The 20,489-nt window shown below is 25.4% G+C and overlaps 1 protein-coding gene across 3 annotated transcripts in view; it reads right to left on the bottom strand.

Moving 5' to 3' along the window:
• Positions 1–20,489, bottom strand: part of LOC127283944 (uncharacterized) — a 72,964-nt gene that overhangs the window by 31,555 nt on the left and 20,920 nt on the right. The gene's annotated exons all lie outside the window — the stretch shown is intronic.

A 20,489-nucleotide genomic window follows, 5' to 3' on the forward strand; every position in this document is an offset into this window, starting at 1 on the left:
TTTACTTAAAAGTAAAACCGGAACTGTACGAAGTTTCTCAGAATTTCTGTCAATTTTTACTCCAGAAATAGTAAAATTTACTAATTTTGGAATAATTTTTACTATTTCAGAAGTAAATTTTACTATTTCTGGAGTAAAAATTGACAGAAATGTGCAGAAACTGCCGACAATTCAGGTTTTACTTTTAAAGTATAACAAAAGTTACTTTATTCGTTTTTCCATTTTTCTCCGTGTAGAATTAAAACTCAACTAAATAACTATTCAGTTTAATTAAAATTTGAGTCAAGAATTCTATTCAGAAATTCAGTTTAATGAAAAATCGTGAATTCAATTACTTTTTCAAAAAATAAAGATTCTATAAAATAGAAATTATGTCGTTTAAAAATTCAGTTACCTAGAAATTCTCTTTTAAAGAAAAATTCAGTTAAATAAAAATTTTTCAGTCTGAAAATTCATTTTTGTTCTATGTAAAAATTCAACTTTATAAAAGTCCTTTAAAATAAAATGCCTCATAAATTTTTAAACACACAGGAAAATCAAATAATTTTTCAAAAATATATTTAATTCTGTTTAGTTAAAAAGTTATAATTTAAAACCACATAATTTTTTCACGAATTTTATATATATATCTGCCTATATATAATGTTGGGCAATATTAAAGCGTTTTTTTCCCCAAGATCTAGATTGTAATGAAGAGAATTTTTTTTTGTTTGTCTCTTTTTTTTTTACTGCAAAACGGCTGACACCGTTACCCATTTCTTTCTCCAAAGAGAGATTCATAAAAGGATCGAAAAATATATATATATATAGTACACCTACTTCCATTGACGGTGGGAATTGACTAAGCTTGGTAAAGAATTCAAGGAAACTATTATATGCTTTTATAAATGATCGTTTTGAACGAGAGATGAAGAGAAAAACTTGAGAGAGTTTCTTTTTCCATTGGGATATGATATGATGTTGATGATGAAATAAAAAAGAAAAAAAAAAATGACTAGACCACGCGCGAGCAAAGAAATGAGAGAGAATCCTGGTCCCTGACGTGATCAGTAAAATATTTCTCTATATTTATAGGGGGAATGGAATATATATATATATATATATATATATATATATATATATATATATATATATATTTTGACAATTTTTGTCTAACGAGAATTTTTAAAATCATTCGAGTTAAAATACTTTATATAGTTACACATAATATATGGAAAATTTATAATTATTTGTAGAAAGAAATTTTACCAAATCTAAAAATACGAATTCGATTAAATATAATTATTTAGTTTACATAAAATTTGGTAAAATAATTTACTAAGTTAAATAACGAATCGGTTAAATGAAACTTTGATGAAATAAGAATTCGGTTAAATATCAATACGAATAAAAAAATTGTAACAAACAAGAATTAGAAGTTAAATATTAAGAATACGGTTAAATAACAATAAGTTGGCTGAATAACAATTTTATTAAATTAGAATTTAGTTAAATAAAAATACAGTTGATTAAAATTTCAATAAAATAACAATTCGGCTAAATAGTATTCAAATGAAATAACAGTTCGATTGAATAAAAATTTTAATTAAATAAGAATTTGGTTAGATTGTTCGATTGAAAAATTCAGCTAAATAAAAATTTGATTGAATAAAAAATTCAGCTAAACAACAATTAAGTTAAATAATAATTTGATTTAAGCTATTCCAAAAGTTAGGTAATTTTAACACTTTTTGGAGTAACCTCACCAATTTAAATGAAACTTTTAATATAACGCTATTTGTTGGTCCAAAAAACCATTTTTTAAGTAAAAACAATTGTTTATTTAAAAGATACAGTTATTTTTTAATTATTTTAATCAGCTGTTATGGCTGCGCGCGACGTTTCTTGTTTTCCAGTCAGTGATACCAATAGCGCAGCCATATAACAGATGATTAAAATAATTAATTCAATAATTAAAATTAATTAAAAATTTTTAAATAAAAAAAAAACAAAAACAATTTATAAAATTTTGAGCAAATTAACATCTAGAACCCAAATTTACTTTTTTTATATGAAATCATAAAAATAAGGAAAATTTTGAACTTTTTTTTTTGTCAAAAATTCTTTTGTATTTAGTTCAATTTCTTTATTTTTCTACCCCCTGTTTTTTATATGGGGATAAATTGCCCCAAAAACACTGTGTTTTTTCGAATTTTTAAGAAAAATGTTCATAAAAAATAAAAAAAAAACCTTCTAAAAAATCGTTTTTTAGGTTTATTGTCTAGAATAAACCTTTATGAAGAGATTCGCGATTGGAATTTGAAATTATATATTACAGGTTGTCCGCAATCACCTGGTACCTGTAGCAAAAAGAAGTCACCTTTTAGAGGACGCCACCTACAGCTAAGAAATTGAACTAAATACACTCAAAAATATTTTTTTAATTTTCTCTATGTAATGTGCAATAATGTCCAAAAAGAATTTTTGCAATTTATTTAATAGCCACACACAAAAAAAAAGTTTTGATCTGGGGGTCTGACTATGCCTACTTTATGTTTTTTGGATCGCTGAATCCGAATTCGAGGTCCGTTTTACCCCATCAGATCAGGATTTTGAGATAACCTCAAAAAACCAATATGGCGGACACTTTTTCGAAAAATTCATCGGATTTGCCTGAAACTCGTTACTCGGGGGTTTATGGGGTCGCTGATCACGAATCTAATGTCAGTTTTTCAAAATTCAAAATGGCGGATCCAAAATGGCTGACACATTTTTGAAAAATTCATCGGATTTCGGTTTTCGGAGTCGCTGATTACGAATTTGAAGTCAGTTTTCAAAAATTCAAGATGGCATGGTAACAAATTTCTTAAGTGTATCTGCCATGACGTCATTTTTTGAAAAAAGTGTCCGCCATCTTGGATCCGCCATCTTGAATTTTTGAAAACTGACATCAGATTCGTGATCAGCGACCCCAAAAACTCTCGTGTAACGAGTTTCAGGCAAATCCGATGAATTTTTCGAAAAAGTGTCCGCCATATTGGTTTTTTGAGGTTATCTCAAAATCCTGATCTGATGGGGTAAAACGGACATCGAATTCGGATTCAGCGACCCAAAAAACATAAAGCAGGCATAGTCAGACCCCCAGATAAAAACTTTTTTTTTTGTGTGGCTGTGTTATATTCGAATTAATAATTTCTTTACTTAAAACAAATACCATTTAATTGACTCAAATAATAATTATTTAATACAAATCCTACCAAAAATTTCCAAAGTTCACCACTGGCGTACTTTTGGTACCAGTATCGCGACAGTAATCAATTTTTAATACACGGAGAAAAATGGAAAAACGAATAAATTAACTTTTACTACTTAAACGTAAAACCGGAACTGCCCACAGTTTCTGGCAATTTTTACTCTAGAAATAGTAAAATTTACTATTTACTATTACTATTTATTAAAAATTGTCAAGAAATTCGCAGAAACTGCGGGCAGTTCCGGTTTTACTTTTAAAGTAGTAAAAGTTACTTTATATACGTTTTTCCATTTTTCTCCATGTAGGGAATAAATATTTATTTGATAATATAGCCAAGTAACCGATTAGGTATGAATCAAACAAATTTTTTTCATATAAAAAAAATATACTATACCAGGTTTCATTTAAATTGTTGAGGTTACTCCGAAAAATGATAAAAAAAAAAGTATCTGGACGAATGGTACATATATGTATACATAAATTCCAGTTTTTTGCGATCAACGATCGATATTAACGGTTTATTTCATTACATAGCCAAAATGTGAAATAGATTGAGCGTGAATGAGAAGCAAAGCATTGGTAAAGCGGTATTTTCTTGAAAGAGCAAGACCGTTCAACTTATACTTGAACAAAAAAAAAAAAAAAAAAGAGGTGTGAGTCCTCTTTGAAGACCAAGTATATAAGTGTATGTGTTCGATTGTACACAGTCTCTCTTATGCAATCGTACACTCGTACGTTATAGACACTCAGAGAGGGGCATCAAAGAGGAGAGAGAGAGAGAGAGAGAGAGAGAGAGATGATATCAAGTGTGGCAAAAGTTTCGATGTGTGTTCGATAAACGGGATCTTGAGGAACGTACATATCTATATATATGTATATAAGTGACTCTCAAACACAAAGATTGGCATTCTGGTCTCAAGTGTTCGCTCCTCAAGTGGGATCGCGACACCGGAAGTACTTAGCAATCAGTATTGCGCCAAAGAGGAGAGTTCGTTTTAGGCACGTGTTCTAGCGTTTTCGTGGCGCGCACACTTCGACAAGACACTTCCTTTTGTTATACCACCCGACTCTCTCATCCTCTCTCTCTCTCTCTTTCTCTCTAATCACCCTTCTATATATACAACGGTAGACGTTTCAAATTGAAAAATTTTCTTTCATGCAAATAATCGTGATTAATTTTGACTATAAATAATCAAATAAATATTTATTTACTAAATAAATAAAAAAAATGAAATTAAAAATTTTTATTTAACTAAAAAAATAAAATAAATTATTATTTGTATCAAATAATTATTAGTTTAGTCAATTTAAGTAAAATTTTGTTAAATTACCGTGGTACTCAGTGCCAGTTTTTAATTATTAAAATATTTCCAAAGTTTATACTACCACGGAGAAAAATGGAAAAACGAATAAAGTAACTTTTGCTACTTTAAAAGTAAAACCTGAACTGTCCGCAGTCTCTGCGTATTTCTGTCAATTTTTACTTCAGAAATAGTAAAAAATTTTCTCCGAAAATAGTAAAATTTACTCCTGAAATAGTAAAAATTATTACGTACCTTATAAATTTTACTATATCTGGAATAAAAATTGACAGAAATTCGCAGAAACTGCGGACAGTTCCGGTTTTATTTTTAAAATAGTAAAAGTTACTTTATTCATTTTTCTATTTGTGTATTTCGAAAAGTTTTCTAGTATTTCGTAAAATATTGCAAGTGTTGTCAATTTAATTATGATGAATGTACACGTGATGCGCTAACTTTTTATTGCATATTTTAAGTAAAAAAGTGTGAAAAACTAGAAAACCAGAATTCTGGGTAATTATACTCGCACTTCTTAAATGTAATTATTTTGTAAAAATTTTTTTTGTAGAAAGTAAATAAGTGCCTAGATCTTTTGTATATATTTTTGACATCCTTTTGTGTAAAAAAAAATAATCCATCAGAATTTGTAAATTATAAGATTTCACAGGGTACAACATAACCTCAAAAAATTAACTTTCATTAATATTTATATGTTTTTCAAGTAACTTTTTCTCCTAAAATAACTTAAAAAGCTTGTTAAAAATTATATTGAGTTGTTTTTTTTTGACATAAAAAATGTTAATTTTAAAAAAATGTTACCTTTTTTAATAAATATAGATTTTTGTAAAATTTCAATGTTTAACTTTCGAAATATTTTTAACAATTTTTAAACACGAAGAAAAATGGAAAAACGAATAAAATAACTTTTACTATACTTTAAAAGTAAAACCGGAACTGATCACAGTTTCTGTGCATTTCTGGCAATTTTTACTCCAAAAATAGTAAAATTTACTATTTCGAGAATAATTTTTACTCTTTCTGGAGTAAAAATTGTCAGAAATGCGCAGAAATTGCGGACAGCTCCGGTTTTATTTTTAAAGTTGTAAAAATTACTATATTTGTTTTTTCATTTTTCTTCGTAAAAAATTTTTTTTTTTAGTTTTTTTATCTTTCTATCGTAATCTAGACCAATCTGCAGAAAATATTTTATATAGCTAAAAGTGTATAAAAAAATGTTGAGGCTATTTCATAAATAAACAAACTTTGCTGAGTATAATGGTCCGAAGCTCGGGGCTATTGTACTCACTACTTTAATTTTTCATAACTCTGGTAAAAAAAATTTTTTTGTCATCTAACTTATAGAATACAACAACAACAACATAACACAACAGTTGGAATTTTTTTAAAATTTAAATTCTGAATTTTTGTGAAGCACTGAGTAAAAAAGTATCGTTTTTTGAGTATAATAGCCCCGGTTGACAGTACACAATTAATAATTGTGTTTAATAATAATTAATTTTAATAGAAAAAAATTTATTGGTTTAAGTATAAATTACTATTGATAAACGAAGTTAAAACTAATTGCAATTATTTGCATAAAATAATTATTTTTGTCAGTACATATACAAACTGATAAAATTATTATTTATTTATATATATATAAACGGTTTTGGAAAATAAGAAAAAATAATTTAAAACAAATAACTTGACCATCTATTTCTATATTCTATATATAAATAACTGTTAATGCGTCGACAGCCAATTAAAGTATATAAGCAACGGTAATATAAGGTTAGAGTCTGAATGAATGAAAAGTGAAAGTACGTTATTAAAAAATATCTATTATATTGAAATCTACTTTAATAAAAGTCATTGAAAATTATTTCTTGACAAATAATTTTTGAAAAAAAAGAATAATTTCCATTTTACTTCCTGTGATCCTATTTATTACAACGTCACTGACCCAGTTATTAAAAAATTTTCAAACATCTATAATTATAATGATATCAATATATTATATAGTATTAATATTACAAGATTGTAATTTTTATAATTTTAGGGTTACATATAATATATAATTTGTATTATATATAGCCCAAAATGAGACCTGATAAATAATATTACAATCGCAGTGTATTGTTAATTAGACACGAGTTAAATTTTTTTTAAAAAATAAATTATAATAACTTTTATAACTAAATTTGAATTAATTGAAAAGTCGAAATAAAAATGAATTATTATTATTATAAACGTAAGTTTAATTTAATTAGAACTATATTAAAAAAATTTATGCATTCAATAATAATAGGTAATAATTATTATAATAAAATTAATAATAATAATAATAAATAACAGTTTATGATTATTTTAAAATGAAAAAATGATAAAAATTATTGTAAAAAAAAATTCTTATTTAAACGTTTATAAAAAAATGTTAAAATGCCAATTTGTAACGCCTATGTCAGAGTCTTGTATCACATGCCTTTAAAAATCGTGTCAATTTCCACAAACTAGAAAATTCGTTCATGACATGAAACACCATTCTTAAAATGGTCAAGAGTTCTTTAAATAGAATATTATACTCATTCTAAATATCTCGTGCCATTTAAGTAAAAACTTTGTAATTAACTTGGCAATGTAATCAATTTTTTTATACTTAGAATCCAAATAAAATAAGACAAAATCTATAAATACTCTCTAAATCTGAATTAGTGAAAAAATATGAGCTACTAATTTAAATTAGTAACAATTTTTACTAATGTTTAGTCACTTTTTACTAAAACTTTAGTCAAAAAATTGAAAACTACTAAATCAAATAGTAATATTTTACTAAAAATTAGTAAAAATTCTTACTAATGTGAATTAGTAGCTCACTTTTCACTAATTCAAATTTACAGAGTACAAAATAATAAAAACTCAATTTTCTTTTACAAATTTAAAAATATTTTTTGTATATTGAATAAATAACGATTTTATTTTTAAAAAATTTTATGTAAGAAAGGATTTTATTATCAAAGATCAACAGCAACATTTTTAAGAGTTGCTTATAGTTTTAATATTATTTGAAGCCGGAAACAAAGTATTAAATTATCATTCCTTTTTTATTTTTGCTAAAATTGCAAAATTCACTGAAAAGGAAACAATATCTTTTAAATATCTCCATAAAGAAAAGAATTTTCAATTCTACTCCTTAATTTAAAAAAAAAAACAGTAAAAATATATTAAAAATAAAATTAAAAAATAAAATATACCTAAATAACAATATGGATAAAAAAAAATATGCGAATATATTATACAAATGTTATTTAACCGAATTGTTATTTAATCAAATTAACGTTTAACTGGATTACTATATTTATTCAAAATTTTTTATATTTATTAAACAATATTTATTTATTGTTATTTATGCAAATTTTTTTTAAGTAAAATAAATATTTAACCAAATTTTCATTTCGTTTGTTATCAAATTCATTCATCAACTTGTGGACATTTCAGAGAATTTTAAAATCATTATCATTTTCTTTATAATTTTTGATACTGAATTTCAAAATTTGCATTAAAATTCTGTATTACCAATTATTCAAATGAAAATTTTAATATAGATTTTTAAGACCTCCCTGCAGTTGGCGTCTATATTCAGCGTCAAAAATTATTTTTCATGGGACCAAAAATATCAAATCATTTTTAAAATCGTTTTGAATCCACAGAATACATTAAAAAATATTTTTTAAGGTATTATTTGGACGGAAAATATTTTAAAAAAAACATTTGACATTTTTGGTCCTGTAAAAAAAATTTCGGCGCTAAGCGTCGACGCCAACTTTACGGAGGTTTTTTTTATAAATCAAATAGCAAGCTCACCATATTTTTGTATAAAAAAAAAATGTTTTGAAATTTTTTTAGTAGAAAAACAATTTAATGTGTTGTTATTATTTATAAAAAAATGCCTCTAATCGTGTACAATCGATTTAAAAAATTTCAAAACACTCCGGAAACTACGTTTTTATAAATTAGGAAATAAAAAAACTTTTCCTAAAGATTTAAGCAATCGCGATTTTAGGAATTTCGAACACTTCCGGAACAAAGCAATTTACTGAAATTAACAATAAAAAAAATTAACACAATCGCTTCTAAAATTACAAAATTTACACTCATGTTAATTACGTCTAAACAGGTCAGTACACGAATTCCAACTGATTTAATTATCTTTGGGATTTCCTATTTCAAATTGTTATGACCTTTAATTTAACGTACCCTTTGTACTTCAATGTAAACATAAACCTCTGGATGCAGGTATAAAGGTAATAAAATCCCAAAACCGCTTCGACACATTTAAATTACTTTCGTATATAATTTTAATTTTCAATTTAGCAATATTATTTCACCTATATAAATTTTGAGATTTTTATTAAGAATGAAAAAGAAAAGAAATTTTTAATTTTTTTCACCAATAATTAAAAATAATATTAGGTACATGAAAACAAATTTCTTATATGGTTTATAAAATGAAAATTCCTCATTCTCACAGAAAATTAAAAGGTATTAAAATAAGCTGCAACGCTTATTTTAATGCCTTTTAATTTTCTGTGCTTAAATTTCTTCTTAAAAGATTTTTAAAAAAATTTATCTGTATAATGTAAATTTAATATTATAATTATAATTTTATACAACTATTTTTGCCGAGAATTTGTCAAATAAAAATTTTGTTATTAATTTCAAAATAAATTGTTCTCACTTTCCTAATTTCTTTTGTACGTTAAAAATATGAAAAATATATTTTCTAAAATTCAAATAAGGAAAAAATCAGTTCAAATTTTATGGCATTATATAGAAGCTTCCACAATATAACTATGTCAGCAGTATCTGCATGACAACACGCGTAACAATTGACCCACATTGTCACCAAAATTGTTCACGAGAATAAAAGATGTTTCGTCAACGAAAAATTATATCGGAAATGTTATATGTAGATAAAATGAAATTTTTTTTTATATATTATAAATTACTGTAAAGAGGGAAGGGTGACTCTAGCAAACCAATTATATTGTAACGAGGGAATTTTCAAGCTTACTAAGTCCGACAATCCCTTGTGAATTTAGAGTTTAGATATACTGTGTAACCCTAGGAGGCAAAGTAAGATATTCATAGCAACATTTCCAGACCCCTGGGGTCATACACGATCTAATTGTAAACGGCACGTACCACAAGCTTATAAACTCTTCGATTTCTAAAACAATTCAACGCTCAATTTCCCTCTCTAAATTGGAATTTCACGCTTTATTAACTTTACTCTTTTTAATTATTTTTCTTTTTCCTCTTCTTTTTTTTTAAACTATAAAAATTGACGTTTTTTTCAATTAAAAATCTTTTATTCAAAAAGTCATTTTACTAGAGAACAAAAAATGTAATTTAGAAAACACTTTATTCAACTTTAAAATAATTTTTATATATTTATTTACTTTTAAACAAATAATTGTAGAGTAATAAAATTCTACTAATTTTTAGTAAAATATCACTATATTGAAAAAGGCAAAAGTCAATCACTAAGAATTAGTAAAAAAAAATCTAATAATGCAAAAAGGGTTTTATTTTATAAAAAATAATGCGTAAGTTACTGTCTAGTTTTAGGTTAGTTTAATCACAAAAAAATTCATGTTTATACTTTCAAAGTCCTGAAAAGCTTTATTTTTTAACGTCATCAACAATAGAATGATTTTAATAATTACAAAGACAAAATTTATTTCAAATCAGGCAGGTTGAAAAGTCGTTTATCTAAAATTTAAAGTATTATAATTTTTAAAGTAATTTAGATGTCTAATTTTTTTTCTTTTTGCCTTTGAAAGAGCTTTATTTTTTTTCAAAATCCGTTGGAAAAATTAAAAAATGTTCAAAAATAACAAAATGGCAGACATTTTAATAAAAAAAATTTAATTGAAATTACTAAAAAAAACTTTATTTTTTTATTTGCTCAAAAAAAACATTTAATTTATTTTACGTTCAAATATTACATTAATATATTAAATATGTATTCCAAAAAAAATAAGGAGAGAAGGGAACATAATTACAATAGAGTCGACTGTAAGTCTAGTCATAATGAACCATTTATGACACCCTATTGTATTAATTGTCCTTCTATACCTGAATGTTAAAATTAATTACTTGCATTCCTAGAAAAAAACGCAATTGCAAATCGAAAATTAGTAAAGTAATATAATGATAGTTTCATTACGTCCTTCCGCCGTCAGATGGCAGAAGCATGCAGGGAGTATTGAAAAATAAATATTAGAGATCTCCAAAGTGACATATACTTTTTAAAATAGAGTATAAATTTTGTTCTCTTATTTTAATTAAAAATTTTTGAAAATAATTTCTTTTTTAAAAAAACGTCTGGAAATGAAAATAAAAAGCGATACATAATTTTTGTTTCTTTTGATCTTAAATTACTTAATTTTACCAATGAAAAAATTATTTTCTTTTCTAAGAAAAATTTCATTCTAATGCTTTAACAATTGTGAAATAATTTTTATTCCGTTTATAAATAAATATATATATTTTTAAAATAGACATTTAATTTATTTTACGTTTAAATATTGCATTAATATATTAAATATTCCAAAAGAAAAATAAGGAGAGAAGGGAACATAATTATAATATAGTCGACTGTAAGTCTAGTCATAATAAACCATTTATGACACCCTATTGTATTAATTGTCCTTCTATACCTGAATATTAAAATTAATTTCTTAAATTCCTAGAAAAACGCAATTGCAAATCGAAAATTAGAAAAGTAATATAATGAAAGGTACATTACGTCCTGCCGCCGTCAGATGGCAGAAGCATGCAGGGAGCATTAAAAAAAGCAGGGCAAAATAAATATCAGAGTTCTCCAAAGTGATATATAATTTTTAAAATAGAGTATAAATTTTTTCTGTTCTTATTTTAATTTTAAAAATGTTGAATACAATTTTTCTTTTTTAAGAAAACGACTGAAAATAAAAAGTGAAACATCATTTTTGTTTCTTTCGGTTATAAATTACCTAATTTTACCAATGAGAAACTTATTTTCTTTTTAAGAAAAATTTTATTTCTATTATTTAACAATTGTGAAATAATTGTTATTCAGTTTATAAATAAATAAATAAATATATATTTTTTAAAAATAGACATTTAATTTATTTTACGTTAAAATATTAAATTAAAATATTAAATATTTTAAAAGAAAAATAAGGAGAGAATGTGACAATAACAACAATAGTGACGACTTTAAGTCTAGTCATAATAAACCATTTATGACACCCTATTGTATTAATTGTCCTTCTATAGCTTAATATTAAAATTAATTACTTGAATTCATACAAAAACACGATTGCAAATCGAAAATTAGGAAAGTAATATAATGAAAGACACATTACGTCTTGCCGCCGTCAGATGGCAGAAGCATGCAGGGAATACAAAGTCGCAGCTGTTATTATTTTATTTTCCTACTTTTCGTTTTGAAATCACGTTTTTGTATGGATTCACACAATAGAATTTTGGAAATTTATAAGATAAGGATCTTTAGTGTTTTGGCTGATTTTGTAAAAAGTGTCCGTATTTCGAAAAAAAGTATTTTAAAATAAATGTTTACTATTTTCACATTCAGTGTCGTTTTTATAGGGCGATTACTAAAGGTCTCTCCTTGTCAAAGAATTTCAGAGACCGTTCGAATAAAATGAATTTTTATAATCCTGACTTTTTATTTCATCGAATTTTAATTTGACAGAACTAAACGAGGGAAAAAAATAAATTTTAATAATAATTAGTATTATTTTAAATTATAATTATTATGTCCTTTATAGTAAATTATATTAATTAAGTTGATTATTACCAAATTTCCACTTAACAGAATAAAAATTTAAAACATTTTTATTTTGCAGAAAAAATATTAGACAGAATTCTTTTCTAGCCAAATTTTGATTTCTTCGAATTTACAATATTGTTTTATTATATTTAGAAAGTCATGTAGTACTGCCAAATATAAAAATAATAATATTAAACAACTAGTAAATAAAAAGTATAATTAAAAAATGTGATTTTTTTTTAATTTCTAAAACACTGATAATTTCTACAATAAAAAGTAAAGGCAGTGAAACCGACAATTAACATTGACGAGGAGAGATTTATTATAATAGGATAAGATTTCTCATATACTGACCAATAAATTGATTTGTTTACAACTTAAATTTACCGTTAAAACAAAGAGACATTTACAAGAGACTCCAAATAATTGATTGGCAATAAGTCTTCAAGTCAACTACAATAATAAATACTCAACCCTTTTGATACGATGATGATAATAATCAAAAGCAAAAATATATTCTTCCAATAACAAAATATTAATTGAAGATGGTATCCTTTACTGTGATCAAAAAATAATAATCAATAAAGATTCATTCAATAAGAAACAAGTTTTCCAAATTTTAAAAATCAAATAGAAAAAATTATTAAGAAATAATTTTTTTCCACAATTCTTCGAATTATAGAAACGGTTCAAATATATTCCAATGGTTATTTCGTTGAAGAATTTGTCACTAAAATTAGGCACTTAATTTACATAATCCAGGTATACAATATATGAGTTGTTACAGAAAAGTAACAAAAATATTTAAATGAAGCGCAATAAGAGAATGGAAGAGAAAAATTTCCAAGAATTTTAAACTTTTCGGTGACCTTCCTTTCGGTTGTTATAGTATAGGTTTTAGTACATTTACTGACCAAACTAATAATTTACTAGTAATAGATCTTTTCATTTTGTTAATATAATCTCCTATTTATGTTAATCCTTTAAATTTTGTAATTTAATTTCATTTTCCGGAATAACTATTTGTCTAACTGCAATAATTTCTGTTGTATTTAACCTATTATTTTGAACTATATAAGGCATGAGAAAATATTAAAGACTATTTGTCATCTACAGTATAAAAATTTGTTTTGCAAAGGCTTTTAGTAAGAGAGATTCCAGAAGACTTACAGCCCAAAGGCGGGAGACCAACAGTCATAAAAAGCAGCAATTGATGTCAAACTCAAACTGCACACTACACATACACTGTTTATGGTGATTTTGGCAGCTGGTCAACGACCCAAACAGTAAACTGCTCAAGTACTCGTCTCGTCTTTTATTGTATTCTGCATCTTCAAATAAAATTCAAATCTTAACTTCCTTCTTAAAAGAAAATCTATACTTTATTTATTTTGAAATTTTGTATATAAATTATTACAAAACAGTAATTTAAATTTTCCAAATTTTGCCTCTACTACCAATATTTAAACAGTTTCATTGCGACTGTAATAAAATATTTTCTGTATTATGGAACACAGAGAGCGCAAAATTTCTAAGAAATGTTATGCTTCACTTGAGACATTATTATCGTTTCGAAAGTATTGCATAAAGACCTTATTAAAACGTTTGTCATGTAAAATGCGCTATTAGTTCATTGATTCATTGGAGTTTAAATTCCGGATTTTATATACACATACAACATTATATATACTACCCACATTAATTTCCGTATGTATATATTCAGAGACGCTATATTGTTTGCATGCCAATAACATATTTATCGTGTACATAGTAATGTCGTTTTATATTTTACGGAATGCCAAACACAATTTAATTAATAATCCGGATAAATTGTGAGCAATTTTCCATTTAAATTCTTGAGTTTATTTCTGTGATTTGATTTTTATTTTATATTAAAAATAATCAAAAGTCATTACACAGGCCGACAAAATTTTTGTCTATTTCAGAAGCAAGAATCAGACTATAATTTTTCGAAAAACTTTGACGTGCTGTATCCGAATCTGATCTTAGAGTTGACCCAGCACTTCAGGTATTTGAGTTATTCTAACCTAAAAGTGCAAAAAGACGTTTTCTGACCACATTTGAGGTCATGTAGCATCAAAAGATAATTTTGTTTCAAAAATGCCGTTACATCATCCGAAGGTGCTATTCTTACCCCTTAAAAAGCATTTTGAAACTTTAAAGAATTCTTTATTAGTGCTGGGTCGATTCTGAAGTCAGATTCAAATTCAAAATATAGTCAAACCTCGATAAGTGAGAATCCAAGTTGTGCAATTCTGAACATGATGTTCAAGCTCATAAATTTTGTCAAAAACTGATTCATTAATATTTGTCGAAAATTAAAAAAATTTGTGAATTGTCTGTAGTGCATTTAAAACTTCTTGTTGCTTTGGAATTGAAAATTCTGCTCTTTCAGGGTGGCAGCAAAATTTTATTTTCAAAATTCCCTGTCTTTTTCCTGACTAATTTTTTATTTTCTCTGACTAAAAAACTTTTAAATTATTTAATACTCTGCATTGCTGATTGAAATTTTTATAATGTTTTTTAAGTAACAATTTTATTCATAAAGGAAAAGATAAGATAATTAAAAATTGTTTAATAACAAAATTTTATTATATTTAAAACTTTTATTATAAAAAAGTAAATACTTTGAAAAATGAAAAATCTGACGGCACCATTATCATGAGCTATATCACAAAAACGTCTAAATAAAAAACTGAATTGCCATTTATGTATCAAATTATTTTAATTTATTGTTTCTTTTAATCAAAATTCCCTGATTTTTAAAGAATTTTTAAAAATTCCATCACTTCTCCCTGACTAACAAAATTCCCTGACTTTTCCTTGATTTCCAGTTTTTCCCTGACTTGCGGACACCCTGTCTTTCGACTTTCAAATTCTTTTACAATTTTAAGTTTTTTACTTAATGAAAAAGATTTAAGTTTACTCTTCGACATTTTGAATATTAGAAATAAAGGAATTCGCAAAAGCTTCTTATTACAGTCGTTTTGAAACTAAATTTTATTTTGTGTGATAGGTATAATTGTAGTTTGAACAAAAAGCGCTTCTCTCACTTTCAGAGGTCTAATTAAGAAAAATGATTCTAACTTACAAATTCTCGCACTTATAGAGGTTTTTCCATGTAAAAATAACTGGACCTGAAAATTCCTCTTACTTATAGAGGTTTCTCACAATCAGGCAAGTCTCAGTTATAGAGGATCGACTGTACTTCAGAAAAGTATAGTCTACACGGAGAAAAAAGAATTCTTGTGGTTACTAAAAAGTAAGTCCACATAACAATTCCGGTTTGTCAATATAAAACTAGCAGTTCTATTTGTTTTTGGGACAAAAAAAAATTGTTATTAAAACTATTCGGAATTAACTGAATTGATAAATCATCGGCAATACAATTTGTTATATTAATAAAGCTTTGATCCGTCTAATACAATTTGTTCAGTTTCTTCGCCTTCTGTCGCCACTCTGTCATTTAAAAAAAACTAATAATAAAAGCAAAAGTGGCACATGTGCCAGAAGCAAACGACGTGACGATTTGCACGCCAGTTTGCAAGAATTCAAGATGACCACGTGACATGGAACAATAAACCTGTCAGCTGAACAAATCCAGATTGTTCCATCAGCAATCGACAAAAAGTTTGCTTCTGCAAATGTACGAAATTGCAAACAGACAACAAAAAATTTGTATTGTTGTTAAAACAACATACATTTGTATTGACAACAATTCGAATTGTAATATTAACATTTCGAATTGCAATATCAACAAATCTACTGACAACAATCCAAAAACTGTTTGCACAACAATCCCATTTTTCTCCGTGTGATTCATTGGTTCTAAAGTAGGGCAAAATTTTGTCGGCCAGTATTATATTCGAAACTAATATTTTATCCTTAATCATTTTTAATTGTCAGTAATTTGGAAATGGTTAATTTACAGAAACCAGCAAAATTTGTTGATACATTTCAATATTTTAAAAATCTGTTTCCTTATTGTTTTGAGTATAAATATAAAATCCGTGTTATCGAAAGAATTTCATTTAATTTCTGGCAGATATTGTTTTATGACATTTAGACATAAAGGATTGACGCCATGTGAATCTGGTCCTTATAAATATTAAATAAATTGTCGACTTTTTTTAACTGTTTCATATGTAAAAACGCAGGGGATGTGTGCAGCCAGACTTGCATTTTTGTAGAGAGGAGTGTAGAATGCACCTATCCTCCAATTATAGACCTTATAAAAAACGCTTCACTATTAGCTAATACCATTATTTCGAAAAAAAAAGAATTTGTCAGATTGTTAAATTAGAAATATTTAAATGTTTATGGTGATTGGAAAAAATAGGAGCGACGCAGTATTACATATATAAAAGTTGTAATTAAGATCTATATACTCAAGTGTATTATTTTAATAGTTTTAAGAACCTTCAAGTGTTTTAGTTTGGCGTTCAAGTATGAAGGACGTTAAGATAGATAACGGAAATGCTGAAATTGCACTCTCGTAATATCGAAAAGAGGTAGAAATATATAATAAAATAATGTGTGTATGTGTGTGTCAAGAATTATTGCCCCACAACCGCAGTAAAACGATTTTCAAATGATTAATAATAAATCACAATTAGAAAGTGTTCCTTATCGTCCTGATTTATGGATCATTTCATCTTTAATTTTCATCAAACCTCTATTAATATAATGTCGAAACCTACTGTATTTTTTCTCTCATTTTTCTTCAAAATATAATAATTTATTAATATTGTTTTTTAATATATATATATATATTAATAAATTAATTAAATTAAATAAACATTAATATTAATAAATTATTATAATTTGAGAAATATAATATATGGGTCAATTCATTATATTTCACCTAACTTCGTTGTGGTTCATAAAATTTTATATATGAGCCACTGGAACTTAAAACAAGTTATATATTTATACGGCCTTTTGAATTGACACCTGATAACTTCAAAATCGAAATTAAAAAAATTTTAGTTATTATTTACCTTATTATTATTACCAATAAATTTATAATAATTGAATTTTTTGTTTAAAAATCGATTTTGCGGTTTGTCACGGGACAACTAAAAAGGCTGTACAAATTTTATGTGTGCGGTTTTACTTTTCGGCGGCTCATATGTACCTTGGAATTTAAATTATATTAAAGGTGAGGTGCACAGAAAAAAGGTTGTAATTAGACAGTTGTAAAAATGTTATTAAAAGCATAGAAATAATTTATAAATTATTTTTATTAAATATAGTTTAATATTAAGTATAATTTTAATGTACTACCATATCGTGATGATTTTTTAAATTTATATTATAGACATATGAAAAAATTTACCTTGAATGTTGAAGTTTTGAGAATTTTTGCTGATTTTAAATATAAATAACAACTTTTTAAAAAAGAAATTCAATTTTTGTTTTATTATTTAACTAAATCTTCCTTTTAATCTTATCAAAATTTGACATTAGGTAACAAGCTACTTTTTTATGTTTATTAAATTTAAATTCTGACATTTCACAAGTAAGTTTAAAAATTAATCTTTAATTTAATCTTATCAAAATTTGACATTAGATAACCACCTACTTTTTATGTTCATTTTTATTTAAATTCTTACATTTCACAAGTTGATTTAAAAATTAATTTTCAGTTAATATTTTCGTTTTTTACACAATAATCATATATATATATATATATATATATATTATTTATATGATTTTAATTACAAGTGTCAAATTAACCTTCTTTCTGTACAACTCATCTTTAAAATTTAAATTCCAACATAAATATATATAAAATTTTATTAAATAATTGTCAAAAATTAATTGCGTAGAGATATAAAAAATTGTTAATACAATTTGAAAATTTTAACTATATAATATTGTAAAGAACTATATATTGTAATTTTTGAAAGAAATATTTTATTTTATAAATAAAAAAAAATGTTCAAGGAAAGGAGAAATAACTTTCGCGCGCAATGTTAAAATTATCACTTAATTAAATTTCGCAATGACCTTGCACTCTCGGCTCGAGAAATTTTCTCTTATCGGGTTTCTGTCAACAAATTTCCGGTTCTCCTGACCGTAGGTGTTAACTATCGACAATCACAACTTTGCGCGCCTAGAAACTAGACACACAAGAGAGTAGCTTGCAAATGAATAGAAGTTTGCGGATATAACTTCGCGTAGGAGTCATGGAACTCGAGAGAAAAAGGTTTATTCATTCATCCTCTCAACATTCATTCATTCATTCAAATCTCTATACAGAATGAGAAAAAAAGAGAGAGAATATCACATTCTTTTATTATTTTTCTTTCTTTATTTAATTATTTCACCTTCACTTTTTAATTGATAAATTGTTTTTAATTGCTCAAAATTTTAATTCTTTAAGCGTCTAAAATTTTCATTTCTTTAAAATTTTATTTGTCTTTATTTTCATTTTTTTTTTAAATAAAATTTTCTCATTAATCCAAATTTTTTATTTAACCGAAATTTTATTTGTTCGAACAAATTATAAAAACTGAATTATATTTATAAATTATTATAAAACTAACATCTAACGTTTATAATTTGTTCGGACAATTAAAATGACGATCAAATAAAAAATTTAGATTGACAACAATTTAATTAAAATAAAAAAATGTTTTAGTAAAAGAAAGCAATTTTATTTTTTACTACATTTGAACAATTAAAAATTGCTATTGGATGAAGATAAAACAAAATTTTAAGATTAGAAAATAATACCAGTAACATAACTTAAAAAATGGATCGTTTTTTAATCTTTATTCAGTCACAAATTTTTTAATGGTTCAAAGTAGCAAAAATAAAATTGTTTACATTCACTAAAACACTTTTTCATTATAACAGGCTTTTTTTAATAACTTAAAAATAAGAAAATATGTCGTTAGACTATAATTTTTTATTTGACTGTCTATTCCATTTGTCCTTAAAATTTTAAACTAGTAAATTGAGTTAAACGAAATTTTGCGAACAAATAAAATTTTACGAAAATGAAGTTAGAAAATGACAAAAAAAAAAATTCTTTCTTGACTAACTAACTAAAATAATGAAAAAAATTCAAATGTTGCGATCTTTTTTCAGACAAATGAAAATTCTATTAATTAGAAATTCTGATAAGAGTGTCGAACGTTGTCTTGATCAAAAACATGAAAAACTATAGTCTGTTTCACGTTTACCTCTTAATTGCAATGTTTTAACTAATGAAATTTAATGTTTAATGTTAATTTAAATTAATTGTTTCAATCAATGAAACTAAACTATATACTTTTATAAACAGGTTGAGAATCTTTTCGTGATAACTGAGAGCTCATAGCGAGAATTTGCAAAATGCATACACTTTCTGAAAATCATTGTTGGACATAATTATTGATAATTATTCGAACCATAAAAATAATGAAAAATTTTCAAGTGTTGTGATTGTGAACTTAAATTAAATCTTATGTGATAAACATAAATAAAGGTATTTCATTTTATTTCGAAATAAATTTTTCTTATTTAATTGCTCGCAATTTATAAGTTTCGCTTCTCTCTTTCTTAAAATTCATAATAAAAGTATTTTTAATATCTGAATATTCAGTGTAGTGAATAAATTAATTAATAAACTTGTCAATAAGAGCATGCCAGCCATGACAGTTATACTTTGATACCAATTAACGTATCAAAAAATGATCCCATATTCTGGATCATTTTTTGAAAATGATCCAAATACTTGGATCAATTTGATACCTTATGTCGAATCAAAACGTTGCATTCCAAAATGATACCATCAAGTTTACAGTGCAGTTATACCCCTCGAATAACTTTAATTTTAAGCCAAAGTAATACATATCTCTAATTATTTTTTCGTTTACGTTTATAAAAACATTACGGATTTCAGCATCATTAGCGGTCCCACAGACCGCTAAAGCAGTTTAAAGGTTAAAAAGTGTCTTAAAAAAAAATTTATTTTCTCCACATCTTATTTCTTCCTAAAACTTTCCCTCTATTTCATTCAGTATACATATCTACACAAAGTTTCTTGTTTTGATAATATAATTACTCTACATAAAACGTTTTGTCGCAATTGTTATATACATAA

The sequence above is a fragment of the Leptopilina boulardi genome, unplaced genomic scaffold (assembly GCF_019393585.1).
Source record: "Leptopilina boulardi isolate dan_hultmark-lab unplaced genomic scaffold, ZJU_Lbou_2.1 LbouV2_316, whole genome shotgun sequence".
NCBI lineage: Eukaryota > Metazoa > Arthropoda > Insecta > Hymenoptera > Figitidae > Leptopilina > Leptopilina boulardi.